We start from the raw sequence: 17,278 nt of genomic DNA, 5'->3' as shown, positions 1-17,278 counted from the left end.
GAAAGAAATGCTGATTTCAGCGGTGTGTCACACATCAGCTAAAAGTATGTGGTTGCTAAGAACCAGCCTCATAATCATTGCAGCACAGGCCTGGAAAAGAGTCAAATCTACCTGAGAAGAGTCATGGTTATTTATAATCTCCTGCTCTCCCCGACCATCTGCTGATGATTGGCAGCTCTCTCCTCGAGAGAAAGGGAGAAAACTAGGTAAAAGACTGTCAATCATCAGCAGGTGGGCAGGGAGAGCAGGAATTCATGAATAACCATGACTCTTCTCAGGTAGATTTGACTCTCTTCAAGGCCTGGGCTGCAATGATTGTGATGCTGGTTCTCGACAATCACTTACTTTTAGCTCATGAGTGACACACCGCTGAAATCAGCATTTCTGTCACTACTTTTTACTGCCCTCAGTACGGTCAGCATAAAGTTGATGACAGGTTCCCTTTAAATGGTATATGTGTTTGTTGAGGAAGTTGCTAGTAGTGTTGAGCTTGAATATTCGAATTGCAAATTTTACTTGTGAATATCACAACTTCGAGAATTTGCGAATATTTAGAATATAGTGCTATATATTTGTATTCGCGAAAAGGTGTTGAATATTTGTAACACCCCAGAGTTGCGTTACTAAACTCTTTTACCCCGCTACAATCGGTTAAGAGCATTTACCTTGTCATCTGATGTAATTTTACATTATGTCGTTCACAGATGCACACAGTGCATTTAAACACTGTATTCGAATACAATTATTGTTGTAATTTTCCATGTTCACCAGCAGATGGCAGCGATGCGTTGGTAAGGAGTTAGTTTCAGTTTAGTATTTCTAAGCTAGTATGGTTCAATCCAGCTTAGTTCCCCCTCTGTGGAGGTGTGGACTATTTCCACAGCCTACACCCTGGTTGGAGAAGGAAGTTAGTGACGAGTGTAGCCCACCCCCTGCTAGGGGTAGGGTGTGTGTTAGGAGCTCCCAGATATAGGGAACAAAACCAGGATCTTGTTTCGGCTGAGACATAGATCAAATCCACAGCCTGAGGCATGCAGCCTCAGCTGGATGAAACAGCAGACAACCTGTTCCAGGAAGAAAGAATTCCCTGAGAAGATAACTGTGAGCAAAGTTCAGAGACCCAGCAGAAGTCATATTCCTCCTTAGCTAGTCAGTCCCCATACAGCAGAAGATAGAAAGAAGTGCAGAAGCCAAATTCCTGCCACAGTTTTAGAGCTACTAAGCAGACATTCTTTCCTGCAAGCTCCAGATTGATAGAGCAGAAGCATTCATTCCTGCCAACCATTGCCAAAGCCTGCTGGGACCTAAGACCAAAGCTGTACATTGCTTGGATGAAAGTTATCTTCAGGAAAGACAAGTTTGAACGTCACCTAAAGGTCTGGACATCAATTTCTGCTGCAAAATCCCTCTATTACTCCTACTATCACTACACTAAATTTATTTCAAGTGAGCCAGGAGTCAGGAATCCGGCCTTACCCAGGTAGGAGACACGGCTGACACCATTATCATCACTATACAGAGACATTATAGGCAATCACACCACTCTGGCATTCCTAACCTGGGGCATGAGTTCAAACATCTTGGAAGGGCCCTGTGATAGTACCCTGCACACGCTGCAATTGGCGTCACAAAAAAACATAGACTATCATCTACACCTGAACCAGACATTGCATAATTTAACGTCAGCGTGTATACCCCGTATCCTGCTCATTGCATTTTCTAATCGTGAATTTATCGCAAATTTATCGCAAATTTATCGCAAATATATTACATTGCCGATTTTCGCAATCAAGTAAACAATGACTGGAGATCACGAATTCTCAAATTTGCTAATTTATGGCGAATATTCGGCCAAAAATTCGCGAAATATCGCAAATTCAAAATTTTTGCCTATGCCACTCATCACTAGTTGCTGGTTACACCCTGTAAGCAGCCATTACAATCTGGGGAGGTGTGACCTGAAACTCCATGGTTGGCTCTATATTGCATACAACTAACTAAACACAGACATCAGTTAATTTGGATATGTGGTTAGCATGGCCTGCTCTAGGAGTGCATGACATGTTCATTAGCATTGCTTCTCTATATTGAAAAGGGCACCATGGGCACTTGGAGACTTCCCCCTAATACTACACTGAGCCTATACGTAGGCAGCAATACCGGATCCAGTTACCTATGTCAGGGTATACCAAATCCTAATACCCCGCCGGGATGCAAGCATAATTCTTGAGATGTACCATGACAAATCAGGACACTGGCGTGCAGAAGACAGAAGCTACCATCCGTAGACGATTCTATTGGATTGGAATGCGAGAAGACATTGAGAAGTGGTGTCGAGAGTGTTCCGCCTGTGCTATTGGACGAGGTGAAAAGCATGACCAAAAAGCACCCTTACATTCTATTGTAAGCCAAAAACCATTGGAAATCGTTGCAATTCACCATGTGAAGCTGGAACAAAGTCGCTCAGGCTACACATACGATATGACCAAATTTGTTGTAGCCGTACCTCTTAAGGACTTGAGCGTTAAAACAACTGCAGATGCCTTCTGGAAACATTTCCTGTTACCATACGGATGTCCAGAGAAAATTCTTACAGATCAAGGATCTGCCTTTGAGTCGCAACTCTTCAACCTAAACTTAAAAATATAATGCAGTAGATTTACTATTGAAAATGTGCAAGTTTTTTGGTGGAAATGCAGCGAGCTCCTGAGTAACCGGTGCAGAAGATGGGACTGGTAGTGGCCCTGATGAAGCATTGTGTCATGGTGTACTCCCTCAGGCTATTGCTCCCTGGGGATCAGTGCATTGGAAATGTACTGTAGTTTGAAGAAAGAGGCCAGAAATGAAAGTATAACAGTCTCTTTTACTAAGTGCACAATATAACTTTAGCAATGGATCCAAAGTATTTTCTGCCACCAGTAATGAAGTATCAGAATCAGATTGGATGGTTACAACTTATCACTTATGGGTGTAGATGTCCACTATCAGGTCTAGACTTGTGGTTTAACTGGCCGAGTGGTAGTTTTGGGTGATGGGTGTCTGAGCCATAGTCCCTCATCGTACAGCAGTGTCTATTAGGCAGGTGTTGTCTGGTCTCTCAAGTTTTTGCTTGAGGCTGAAAATGAATTGGTCTCTCAGGAGAATCCTTTAGAGGAGCAGGAGCTCTGCAGTGTGCCTCCTCTCTTCTCTTTGTCTGCACAGGAAATCCCCCTCCTGGCAGGAAGCAGGACCAGCCTACTCCTACCAATGAGGGAGGAACAGGGTGGCTATCCCCATTCTTGTCAGCCATTTGACATCCACATCTTCCCTTACTGGAACCTATGTGCAAATAACACGAAATACATAACAACTATATACAATGCAAGTGTAGATACTGCACAATTTTATCAAGTGTTTCAGACACTTTTATAACCTTTGTATACCTCGCACCCGACAAGGAGGCAAATGGGCTGCGGCTACATGGGAAAGGGTGCGTGTTTTAAATGTGCCTCCATGCGTCAAACAATGTCCTAAAATGTGGGCGCATTTTTCAAGTAAAACTAAGCCAAGTTATAGGTGGTATAAACTTAGACCAGACATTGCAAAGATGCAACACATTTATTATCCAGCATCAGCTGCTATGATAAACGTTTACACTGTCTTACTATTGGACAGTATCAGTAAATCTGCCACATTGTGTTAAAGGTGATTTTTTTTAAGAAGGGATTAGATATTTTTTTCTAAATCATTACCTCCACCGATCCCTCGCTGCTGCCGTTCCGCTGGTGCTCTAGTCTCTGCTGCTTTTCTTTCCTTGTTCCAGCCAGAGGCGTAACTACCAGAGCGGCAGACCATGCTACTGCTATGGAGCCCAGGGCAAGAGGGGGCCCAGTCTTAGTTGGGATTATCTCCTCTTCTACGGGGGGGGGGGGGGGGGTTTAAACTTGGTCAGGACTCTACCCTCTAAAGGAAGAAGTTTTAGTAAATAAGGCAGCGGAAAAATGGCCCAAGAGTCATTGTAAAGTGTTTAGGCAGAAACCCTTCTGTCCTGTGTGGGGGGCCTAGTTTGATCCTTGCTATGGGGCCCATATTTCTCTATGTACACCACTGGTCCCAGCTAAACATGTTTGAAATGCCGCGAAAAGTCTACTCAATCACTGGCTGTGGCAGCGACTCACTGCAGCCTGTGATTAGTTGAGCAGGCAATGCTTGGTATTTCCAGCAGTTGAAGACGGGGCCAGGAAGAGAAGACCAGGGATGACTGGAGCAGTGCTGGAGCGGAAATTGTGGAGGAATAGTGAGCATGAGTAATGGTTCTTTTTTTCCCTTCTGACCCATATTCTTAAAAAATAAATCTATCAAAAACCCCTTTAAACTGGACATCTCTGTTTTCATAACGACTTGCATCCCCTTTATAATAACAATTCTGGAACATCTTATGATGTACCATTCCTTTATTATTCATGTTAGAAGCTATGAAAGAATAACTAGTAGCTTGCAATGAAGGTTCAGATGAGTGTTAGCAAATGGCGGTGCGTCCCTGCACAATATGACACTGGAAGCAATGATTGGATAGTGTCAGACTGTGCAGGGACACCCTCCCATCTGGTAACAGCCATCTGGACCTTCATTGCAAACTGCTACTAATTCTTTAATAATTTCCAGCAGGAACAATAAAGGAATTGTACATCAAAGGGTCATAAGAATATATGTTGCAGAATTGTTATTATAAAGGGCATGTAATTAGGGACTAAAACAGAACTGTCAGGAGAGGTTATAGGTCCTCTTTAAAAAATACTTTCAGGATAGCATCAGTTGACCAGTGAGAGAATTGCTATTTGGAGATAAGACCTCCATGTTATCTCACCTAGGCTTAGACAAGGTCATAAAAATGCAGCACCTGTTAAATGGTGGACGTGGAATGAATTCCTTAGGCCGTGTCACTCTTTGCAGACAGTATTTGGTTTTGTTCTTTGCTTTGACACTGACAGGTTCAGATGGGAACAATAGGATGCTCCATCTATATAGTTATTAGAACACAGTGCAGACACTTACCTTTCTACCATGATTGATTTCTTCTGTCAAGATCAACAGGGGGTTCCAGTTATTTAATTAGATTTTCAAAGTAAGGGACATGTTTGCAAATAAGCTTAGGCTGCTAATATCCCCAAAGTCAGCTGGGTAGCTGCCGTCTGGAGCTGAATAGTGATCTTCGGTGTAATCACACTGCAAGATCAGCCACTTTAAAATAACTGTGCTCCTCATCCATCCATTGGAGAAAGAAGAAGCTTGGCTTAGTTTTTTTTTCTTATCTGACATTATTACTGGAAGAGAGTAATACATGGGGAATTCTGACCTTCATTCCATATAAGCTGCCCCCCCCCCAAAAAACAAACAAAAAAACAAACATGCTTTTCTCAATAGGCACAGTGGAATAAGCAGCTGCCTGATTCGTCTTGCCGTTCCTTATCTCCCTTGAGAACAGGACCAGACATGATGGAATCCAACTGCCCCATCCTTCTTCCTTAACACATCTACCATTAGGGGAGAGTCAGGACACGCCCATATACATAAGAGGGTTAGCCATTTTCATCGAGTTTGGGATATTCAAGCAGTATTAAGTATGACCACCTAATTTCAAGTGATTGTTTTTCTAGTAGCAGTATTTTTTTGTTATTTACAGCTATGCGACATATCAGGATGTAATCGCCCCAAATTTTAAATGAGGTTCTGCAATGTAGATATCTTGGGGACCTTCCTAATCCTATATTTGAATAATTTGTCTCTCTGTGCTCCCCCATGTTCTGTCTCTCTGTGCTCCCCCATGTTCTGTCTCTCTGTGCTCCCCCATGTTCTGTCTCTCTGTGCTCCCCCATGTTCTGTCTCTGTGCTCCCCCATGTTCTGTCTCTCTGTGCTCCCCCATGTTCTGTCTCTCTGTGCTCCCCCGTGTTCTGTCTCTCTGTGTTCCCTGTGTTCTGTCTCTCTGTGCTCCCCCATGTTCTGTCTCTCTGTGCTCCCCCGTGTTCTGTCTCTCTGTGCTCCCCCATGTTCTGTCTCTCTGTGCTCCCCCATGTTCTGTCTCTCTGTGCTCCCCCATGTTCTGTCTCTCTGTGCTCCCCCATGTTCTGTCTCTGTGCTCCCCCATGTTCTGTCTCTCTGTGCTCCCCCATGTTCTGTCTCTCTGTGCTCCCCCGTGTTCTGTCTCTCTGTGTTCCCTGTGTTCTGTCTCTCTGTGCTCCCCCATGTTCTGTCTCTCTGTGCTCCCCCGTGTTCTGTCTCTCTGTGCTCCCCCGTGTTCTGTCTCTCTGTGCTCCCCCATGTTCTGTCTCTCTGTGCTCCCCCGTGTTCTGTCTCTGTGTTCCCCATGTTCTGTCTCTCTGTGCTCCCCCGTTTTCTGTCTCTGTGCTCCCTCGTGTTCTGATTCTGTGTTACCCATGTTCTGTCTCTCTGTGTTCCCCGTGTTCTGTCTCTGTGTGCTCCCCTGTGTTCTGTCTCTGTGCTCCCCCGTGTTCTGTCTCTCTGTGCTCCCCCGTGTTCTGTCTCTGTGTGCTTCCCAGTGTTCTGTCTCTGTGTTCCCTGTGTTCGGTCTCTCTGTGCTCCCCCATGTTCTGTCTCTCTGTGTTCCCCGTGTTCTGTCTCTGTGTGCTCCCCCGTGTTCTGTCTCTGTGTTCCCTGTGTTCTGTCTCTGTGTGCTCCCCCATGTTCTGTCTCTGTGTTCCCTGTGTTCTGTCTCTCTGTGCTCCCCATGTTCTGTCTCTGTGTTCCCCGTGTTCTGTCTCTGTGTTCCCCGTGTTCTGTCTCTGTGCTCCCCCGTGTTCTGTCTCTCTGTGTTCCCTGTGTTCTGTCTTTCTGTGTTCCCCGTGTTCTGTCTCTGTGCTCCCCCGTGTTCTGTCTCTCTGTGTTCCCCGTGTTCTGTCTCTGTGTGCTCCCCCATGTTCTGTCTCTGTGTTCCCTGTGTTCTGTCTCTCTGTGCTCCCCATGTTCTGTCTCTGTGTTCCCCATGTTCTGTCTCTGTGTTCCCCGTGTTCTGTCTCTGTGTTCCCCGTGTTCTGTCTCTGTGCTCCCCCGTGTTCTGTCTCTCTGTGTTCCCTGTGTTCTGTCTTTCTGTACTCCCTCCTATGTTGTCTGTCTGTGCTCCCCATCTTCAGTCTGTACTTCGCTCTGTATGATATCCATGCAGTATGTTTGATAGTGGCTCCTCTGAGTATTGCAGCATTGTTTGTGTCATTTTTTGCAATTATATTCCATTACATACCTGTATGGATTGTATTAGTGGTGTCTGTGCAGTATGTTCCCATATACCCTACGTATATAAATAAATATAGCTTTTTGGAACTTTCTTGTTACAGACACACATCTTGCGCAGGGGTCACTCTGCACTCTCTATAGCGTTAATTTCTCCTCGTACAGTATGATTTATTTTTTTTGTGTGTTGGATGCATTATTCAAGTCATGTGTTTTTGAGGATGAAATAAACAAATGATTTTCTCGCGTGCAACAGATGAAATGTGTTTGGCATAAGCTTCTGTGTGTGTTTTTTTAATCATCAATATATGTGTCAACAGATTTCGCTTAGGGAGTCTCAGCGATATCATACTGTGCTGTGCAGACCATATGGCATTTCGTTAGATCTGCGTCCTTCTTTAAAGACAAAAATAAATCAGATGTACAGTTTACTTTTGTGAACTATTCCCTGGGTCAAGTCTAACTTTCATGAAAAGTGGGTTATATACTGAAGAATATATTCTTGGCTTATTTCTTAAGTTTGGTCGGCACTACCCAACAGCCATTCAGTGTCCATTGGTCTGGAAATACATGCACGTCTTTATGTCAGTGATCAACACAGGGGGTGGTGGTGGGGAGTAGATTCACAGCCTGTGATTTTGATCTTTGCAAAAGGTAAAATGTCTTGCTAGACTTTATCACCAAATAGCTTCAGATTCTGCTCTATAGGTGGTCAGCTCTATCGGGACTGGATGCAAATCTTATGAATATGCATGAGTCTCATGTGAGATCTGAGAGCTTTGGCGTGGTTTTGCTATTTTAAATACAGGGGTTATACAATCCCATAAACTGGACAAAGACTTTGAATATATGTAGTACTCTAGACCCAGGGGTATCTGCAAAGTTTGGTTTGTTACGTAATGTTTGCAATGCTAGTGTAATGCATTGCACACCAAGTTGTTCCCGCATAAGACAGACATGGCAAGAGTTAATCATCCTGGCTGAGCCCTCTCTGGGGCTTTGAATGTGGACTGCCTCCACCCCCTAGTTCCAGAAGATTCGAGTGAGTCTAGCTGTAGAGAGGGGGGAAGTGGAAAGCAATCTCTATGTGCTCTACTTCTCCAGACTCCAGCTCCAAGCCCTAGAACCTCATCAACCCCACTAGCTCCAGGACATTAAAGAAAGCAAGAACTATAGGTGGAGGGTTTTCATGGCTACAGCGAGTGAGAATCAGCAAGGTAACCAAGCTTAAAGCATTCCAGACCCTGCTGCTGCAAAGGGGAAACAAGTTAAGACATCCTATGCACCTCAGAATAGTGGACACTGCAGCCACAGTTGCCAGATTGTAGATGGTAGTCAGAAATCCCAGTAACAGAGATTTTAGCAAGAGGAGGATGAATTAGAGGGCCATTACTGCAATAAACTGCTTAGTTCATGTTTGGACATCTGGGAGGAACTTGCCCTGTGTACAGATAACTGCAGGATGTCCTCAGTAGAGAGAGAGACTTTTGTTAAGTTCAATTTAGCCTGGTCTCTGACTCTTAACATCACATGCTGGCAATTGCATTTCAATCATGTGCCCTGCCTAGAGCCCACACAGACATTAGCACCATGGGCACCCCCGGACTACCATCAGGCAGGGAGCCTACAGTCACAGAGAATACCCCAAGGGAACACAGGGAGCCCCTCCTTCACTTCACTGATCCCGGGAAGCAATGGCCTAAGTGAGTACACCGTGACACCGCTTCCATCCTCTGCTCCAGCTTCCCAGGAGCTCACTGCATATAGTTGAGCATACCATAGGCGAACAGAGATTAATATTTGCACTGGGTAAAGAGCACCTACCTACACTTCAGACGTCGGTTACTTTGCATATGCAATAGAAATGAGCTAACCATTCAGGTACTTTTACACTGGTTTCTGTCATACATCTCCGAAGGATTTGCAAATCTCATAGGCCCATATTTTAATCTCAATGGTTCAGATCATAGAAAACATATCAGATGTTGAAAGTGAAACATTTTACTATTGCATGAAAAAAATTAACTCATTTAGAACCTGATGGCAGCAATGTGTCTCAAATTTTTTTCAGACAAAGCCATGTCCATCATTGTGTAGCATACCATCTTCTTTTAACAACAGTCTGTAAAAGTCTAGGAAGTGAGGAGACCAATTGCCGGAGTTTTGGGAGAGGAATGTTGTCCCATTCTTGTCTGATGTAGGATTCAAGCTGCTCAACAGTCCTGGGTCTTCTTTGCTGGATTTTTTATTTCATGATGTGTCAAATATTTTCTATTGGTGAAAGGTCTGGACTGCAGGTGGCCAGCTCAACACCCGGACTCTCCTTCTGCAAAGTCATACCGTTGTGATGGATGCAATATGGGGTTTAGCACTGTCTTGCTGAAATATGCAAGGCCTTTCCAGAAAAAGATGTCAGGATGGGAGCATATGTTCTAAAACCTCTATATACTGTTCAGCATTGATAGCATTTCCAGATGTGCAAGCTTCCCAAGACATAGGCACTAATGCAACTCATTATCATCAGATATGCAAGCTTTTGAACTGGCCTTTGATAGCAAGCTGGATGGTCCCTCTCCTTTTGATTCCGCAGACCTCAACGTCCATGGTTTTCCACAAAGAATTTCAAATTTTGAGTCATCTGACCACAGAACAGTTTTCCATTTTGCCTCATTCCATTTTAAATGAGCTTTGGCCCAGAGAAGACAGTGGCGTTTCTGGATCGTCTTGACTTATGGCTTTTTCTTTGCATAAAGCTGTATTAACTTGCATTTGTGGATCTCACAGTGAATTGTGTTCACAGACAATGATTTCTGGCGGTGTTCCTAAACCCATGCAATGATTTCCAGTACAGAATCATTCCTATTTTTAATGCAGTAGCGTCTAAGGTCCTGTAGATCAAGAGCATCCAATATTGACCATCCCTTGCAGGCATTGATTTCTATGATTCACTAATTCTTTTAATGTAATTATGTACTGTAGATGATGGGATATTCAAAGTCTTCACAATTTTACATTGAGGAACATTTTTTAAAATTGTTCCTCAATTTTTTGAATTTTTTTCACAGATCGGTGAACCTCTGCCGTTCTTTGCTTCTGAGACACTCTCCCTCTCTAACATACTCTTTTATACCCAGTCATGTGACTTAGTAGCATATTGCTCCTCCAGCTGTTTCTTATTAGCACCACTTACTTTTCAAACCTTTTGTTGCCTCTGTCCCAACTTTTTTGAGATCCATTGCTGCCATCAAGTTCTAAATGAGTAAATTTTTCTCATGAAATGGTAAAATGTCTCCCTTTTCAAAATCTGATATGATCTATTGTGAATAAAAAAAATGTGTCTATAATATTTGAAAATCACTGGTTTTATTTACATTTGACATAGTGTGCCAACATTTTAGGAACTGGGGTTATAGAGGCATACAGTGTCATCTGTCACCCCAAAAAGAAATACTGCAAGATATTGATTTACTGGATTACGCTATTCTATTCGGAAAATTCAATATTGAAAATAAAAGTGTATACAGATTAACGCAGACCTAATTGAGCTCAAGAGGACACAGTTTTGCTATGGACAGGTGAATGGAGGACTATGGATAAACCTGATGTATGCGAAAGGTGCTTTCGCCAAAGGTACTGCACACTGAAGAGTGAATGCACCCCAACCGTTAGGCTGATGGACCCATTTTCTGTTGGTAGTAATTGCTGCATATAGGATCATGGACCACATATAATACTAATCCATAATCCTTCCTTTCTATCTTAATACACTGCTCAAAAAAATAAAGGGAACACAAAAATAACACATCCTAGATCTGAGTTAATTAAATATTCTTCTGAAATACTTTGTTCTTTACATAGTTGAATGTGCTGACAACAAAATCGCACAAAAATGAAAAAATGGAAATCAAATTTTTCAACCCATGGAGGTCTGGATTTGGAGTCACACTCAAAATTAAAGAGGAAAAACACACTACAGGCTGATCCAACTTTGATGTAATGTCCTTAAAACAAGTCAAAATGAGGCTCAGTAGTGTGTGTGGCCTCCACATGCCTGTATGACCTCCCTACAACGCCTGTGCATGCTCCTGATGAGGTGGCGGACGGTCTCCTGAGGGATCTCCTCCCAGACCGGGACTAAAGCATCTGCCAACTCCTGGACAGTCTGTGGTGCAACGTGATGTTGGTGGATAGAGCGAGACATGATGTCCCAGATGTGCTCAATTGGATTCAGGTCTGGGGAACAGGCGGGCCAGTCCATAGCATCAATGCCTTCGTCTTGCAGGAACTGCTGACACACTCCAGCCACATGAGGTCTAGCATTGTCTTGCATTAGGAGGAACCCAGGGCCAACCGCACCAGCATATGGTCTCACAAGGGGTCTGAGGATCTCATCTCAGCACATGGAGCACATGGCGAGCACATGGAGGGCTGTGCGGCCCTCCAAAGAAATGCCATCCCACACCATTACTGACCCAATGCCAAACCGGTCATGCTGGAGGATGTTGCAGGCAGCAGAACGTTCTCCACGGCGTCTCCAGACTCTGTCACGTCTGTCACATGTGCTCAGTGTGAACCTGCTTTCATCTGTGAAGAGCACAGGGCGCCAGTGGCGAATTTGCCAATCTTGGTGTTCTCTGGCAAATGCCAAACGTCCTGCACAGTGTTGGGCTGTAAGCACAACCCCCACCTATGGACGTTGGGCCCTCATATCACCCTCATGGAGTATGTTTCTGACCGTTTGAGCAGACACATGCACATTTGTGGCCTGCTGGAGGTCATTTTGCAGGGCTCTGGCAGTGCTCCTCCTGTTCCTCCTTGCACAAAGGCGGAGGTAGCGGTCCTGCTGCTGGGTTGTTGCCCTCCTACGGCCTCCTCCACGTCTCCTGATGTACTGGCCTGTCTCCTGGTAGCGCCTCCATGCTCTGGACACTACGCTGACAGACACAGCAAACATTCTTGCCACAGCTCGCATTGATGTGCCATCCTGGATAAGCTGCACTTCCTGAGCCACTTGTGTGGGTTGTAGACTCCGTATCATGCTACCACTAGAGTGAAAGCACCGCCAGCATTCAAAAGTGACCAAAACATCAGCCAGGAAGCATAGGAACTGAGAAGTGGTCTGGGGTCACCACCTGCAGAACCACTCCTTTATTGGGGGCGTCTTGCTAATTGCCTATTGTAACGGAACTCCTAACACCCCGACCGGGTACCTCCGTTGATAGTGGCTCCTAGTGCTTTCCGAGGACTCCAAGCACTCCACTTGACACCGTACGCACTGCAGACTCCACGAACCGCCGAAGCTTGGTTGAGGTCACACCGTCTCCTACCCACCCTGGACCTACGACAAGGCTCCAGGCTCCAGTGGGTGAACCTCTCCTAAAACCAGAGAGCAGGAACAGCTCTTAAAAGAGCTAGTAGTTATAGCCAGGGGAGTATAGCAAATCTCCCAGCATATAGCAATCCCCCGCGTCAATCAGTTACCCAAACATCAGCCTCAACATGATAAAGGGTAAAACAGGAACACTTTATTGAGGGCTACCCGCCCGTATTTATGCAGGTCCCCATCTGGTGGACACGCCCCTAGGGGACCAGAATGAAGACTATGACACAGGACAGATATGCAGCACTGCAGGATAGACAGACACAATACATCCCCACAATGCATCATGGTTTCCTCCTCTCTGCCCTGGAGACACCCGAGGAGTAATCCAATTATCTCTCAAGACAAAGGGAAATCACCAATACACATGTGGGGACAACAGAACAGAAATCACCATTTAAACATACAATGTCACAACCCTTTTCAATACACAGACATTTAACATCTCAAAATGGCACGAATTAGACCAGGAGTTCAAGTTAGTTCAAGTCCTTTGTGAACAAATGAGGCCTGGCTGATGAGAGGGCCCATAATCCTGGGGCAAGAGGCCAGCAGCCAGGCCCCTCCAAAACCCAGTGGCGAGGTTGGTTTCGCCACACATCTCCCCCTCCCAGGGAAGACTAACCAGATACCTGACCTCACGGTCAGTACCTGAGTTAGTCTGGCAGTCCACCCACAACCCAATACTGGACCTGTTGAATTTTGTATGTCCCCAGCTGTTGAGTGGGCACCTGCCTCTCCTTGCTTCCTTGTTGCTCTCTAGCTTGGAGCTGTAGGTACTTGGTGGGCAGAGGCCGACTGCGCTCTGCCCCGATGCCAGCTCTTCCGCTGGGGTAGCCTGTGGAAAGTCAGCCTCTGGAGAAGAGGATAGAGGAGGGCAGAGGCCAACTGCGCTCTGCCCAGATGCCAGCTCTTCCGCTGGGGTACCCTGTGGGATGTCCGGCTCTGGAGAAGAGGATAGAGGAGGGCAGAGGCTGACTGCGCTCTGCCCAGATGCCAGCTCTTCTGCTGGGGTAGCCTGTGGGGAGTCAGGCTCTGGATAAGAGGATAGAGGAGGGCAGAGGCTGACTGCGCTCTGCCCAGATGCCAGCTCTTCTGCTGGGGTAGCCTGTGGGGAGTCAGGCTCTGGATAAGAGGATAGAGGAGGGCAGAGGCTGACTGCGCTCTGCCCAGATGCCAGCTCTTCTGCTGGGGTAGCCCGTGGGGAGTCAGGCCCCGGATAAGAGGATAGGGGAGGGCAGAGGCCAACTGCGCTCTGCCCAGATGCCAGCTCTTCCGCTGGGGTAGCCTGTGGGATGTCCGGCTCTGGAGAAGAGGAAAGGGGAGGGCAGAGGCTGACTGCGCTCTGCCCAGATGCCAACTCTTCTACTGGGATGTGGTCAGGGAATCCTATCCCCAGGACCTTGTTGCAGATCGGCTGTGGAGAAGAGGAATCGCTTACCTCCTCCTCCTGGCATTCCTGCGGGGTTGGTGGGGGATCTGTACCGGCCGTCCAGTATCCCAATAGGCCTGGTGCAGAGACTGCGGTCCCATCTGCACCATTGGAGTTAGGGGTGCTGTCCCCCTGTGGTTGGGGAGAGAGACCGGTTGTCTCCTCTCCCTTCAAAGTACACTGCCGCTGGGGCATGGAGACGATGCTCTCCTCTCCCTGCAAAACATACTGCCGCTGGGGAGCAGGACCAACTGTCCCTACTCCCTGAAACTCCGGCTGCCGTTGGGGATCTGGGCCGACTGCCCAGCATCCCTGTAGGGCCGGTGGAGAGATCTCGGTCCCATCTCCACCTGCCATATGGGTTTCCCCCCAGGACCAGTCTATAAGGTCCCCTACCTCTGTAGCTGGTACTGAAGCAGGGGATACTTCAGTCGGGTCCTCCCAGTACACCTCCACAATATCCTCCTAGCTGAAGGGCTCTGGACATGGGTCTGACACTCTGCTCTCTCGCTGAGCCCTCTCAATGGAGTGGAAGAGATCTTGGTAGTCCTGCTCCAGTTGTCACTCCAGGGTTGCTAGGTGAGCCAGGTCTTTCTCTACCTCGTGGGGGTCCTCCCAATCCAGCCTAGCCTCCCTCTCGTAAAAAATGTTCTGAAGTCTGGACTGTGCCGGGCTCCCGAAGTCAGGCTCTGCAAAGGACTCCCATAACAAGCCAGGACCATAAAACTCCTCTCCCTCTGGCTTGTCATGCTCAGCTGCCCAGGGGGAATGTTGAATGACATGCCACCTTAGGGCCTGGTAAGCGTCCTCTAGCCAAAGCTCCTTACATACCAGGCTCTGGAGTTCTGTTACCCAGTCATCCAGGGGCTGCTCTCCCAAGAGACCCATCCGCATCGCCACACGCTTCTGTAGCTGCTGCTCATAACTGGGGAGACTCTCACCTCGCCGCCGCTGGGCATTTTCCAGGGCATCATACCAGACTTCCTTTCTGTCTGCATCCCTGTAGTCTGCGGCTGCCTCCTCCTCCTCGTCATAGAACGCTGTCCGAAGACTAGCCGATTCCATCCTGCTGTAGCCAGGGGCGATGTACGGATACTAGCGTTGCCCTCAATTTAGTAAATCCACGAACGGTGTCTCCGAGCTGCTTCTCCTCACACTAGGACGCCATCCCACTGCTTGCCACCAAATGTTACGGAACTCCTAGCACTCCAACCGGGTACCTCCGTTGATAGTTGCTCCTAGTGCTTTCCGAGGACTCCAAGCACTCCACTTGACACCGTACGCACTGCAGACCCCACGAACCGCCGAAGCTTGGTTGAGGTCTCACCGTCTTCTACCCACCCTGGACTTATGACAAGGCTCCAGGCTCCAGTGGGTGAACCTCTCCTAAAACCAGAGAGCAGGAACAGCTCTTAAAAGAGCTAGTAGTTATAGCCAGGGGAGTACAGGGAGTACAGAATTATTAGGCAAGTTGTATTTTTGAGGATTAATTTTATTATTGGACAACAACCATGTTCTCAATGAACCCAAAAAACTCATTAATATCAAAGCTGAATATTTTTGGAAGTAGTTTTTAGTTTGTTTTTAGTTTTAGCTATTTTAGGGGGATATCTGTGTGTGCAGGTGACTATTACTGTGCATAATTATTAGGCAACTTAACAAAAAACAAATATATACCCATTTCAATTATTTATTTTTACCAGTGAAACCAATATAACATCTCAACATTCACAAATATACATTTCTGACATTCAAAAACAAAACAAAAACAAATCAGTGACCAATATAGCCACCTTTCTTTGCAAGGACACTCAAAAGCCTGCCATCCATGGATTCTGTCAGTGTTTTGATCTGTTCACCATCAACATTGCGTGCAGCAGCAACCACAGCCTCCCAGACACTGTTCAGAGAGGTGTACTGTTTTCCCTCCTTGTAAATCTCACATTTGATGATGGACCACAGGTTCTCAATGGGGTTCAGATCAGGTGAACAAGGAGGCCATGTCATTAGATTTTCTTCTTTTATACCCTTTCTTGCCAGCCACGCTGTGGAGTACTTGGACGCGTGTGATGGAGCATTGTCCTGCATGAAAATCATGTTTTTCTTGAAGGATGCAGACTTCTTCCTGTACCACTGCTTGAAGAAGGTGTCTTCCAGAAACTGGCAGTAGGACTGGGAGTTGAGCTTGACTCCATCCTCAACCCGAAAAGGCCCCACAAGCTCATCTTTGATGATACCAGCCCAAACCAGTACTCCACCTCCACCTTGCTGGCGTCTGAGTCGGACTGGAGCTCTCTGCCCTTTACCAATCCAGCCACGGGCCCATCCATCTGGCCCATCAAGACTCACTCTCATTTCATCAGTCCATAAAACCTTAGAAAAATCAGTCTTGAGATATTTCTTGGCCCAGTCTTGACGTTTCAGCTTGTGTGTCTTGTTCAGTGGTGGTCGTCTTTCAGCCTTTCTTACCTTGGCCATGTCTCTGAGTATTGCACACCTTGTGCTTTTGGGCACTCCAGTGATGTTGCAGCTCTGAAATATGGCCAAACTTGTGGCAAGTGGCATCTTGGCAGCTGCACGCTTGACTTTTCTCAGTTCATGGGCAGTTATTTTGCGCCTTGGCTTTTCCACACCCTTCTTGCGACCCTGTTGACTATTTTGAATGAAACGCTTGATTGTTCGATGATCACGCTTCAGAAGCTTTGCAATTTTAAGAGTGCTGCATCCCTCTGCAAGATATCTCACTATTTTTGACTTTTCTGAGCCTGTCAAGTCCTTCTTTTGACCCATTTTGCCAAAGGAAAAGAAGTTGCCTAATAATTATGCACACCTAATATAGGGTGTTGATGTCATTAGACCACACCCCTTCTCATTACAGAGATGCACATCACCTAATATGCTTAATTGGTAGTAGGCTTTCGAGCCTATACAGCTTGGAGTAAGACAACATGCATAAAGAGGATGATGTGGTCAAAATACTCATTTGCTTAATAATTCTGCACGCAGTGTATAGCAAATCTCCCAGCGTATAGCAATCCCCCACGTCGATCAGTTACCCAAACATCAGCCTCAACTTGATAAAGGGTAAAACAGGAACACTTTATTGAGGGCTACCCGCCCGTATTTATGCAGGTCCCCATCTGGTGGACACGCCCCTAGGGGACCAGAATGAAGACTATGACACAGGACAGATATGCAGCACTGCAGGATAGACAGACACAATACATCCCCACAATGCATC

General features: G+C 46.3%; 1 protein-coding gene across 1 annotated transcript in view; it reads left to right on the top strand.

The window, feature by feature from the left end:
- GPR158 (G protein-coupled receptor 158) overlaps positions 1 to 17,278 on the top strand; it is a 409,668-nt gene that overhangs the window by 44,862 nt on the left and 347,528 nt on the right. The window lies entirely within an intron of this gene.

Source organism: Bufo bufo, chromosome 5, assembly GCF_905171765.1.
Source record: "Bufo bufo chromosome 5, aBufBuf1.1, whole genome shotgun sequence".
Lineage (NCBI taxonomy): Eukaryota > Metazoa > Chordata > Amphibia > Anura > Bufonidae > Bufo > Bufo bufo.
This window is presented reverse-complemented; position numbering and strand designations above follow the sequence as displayed.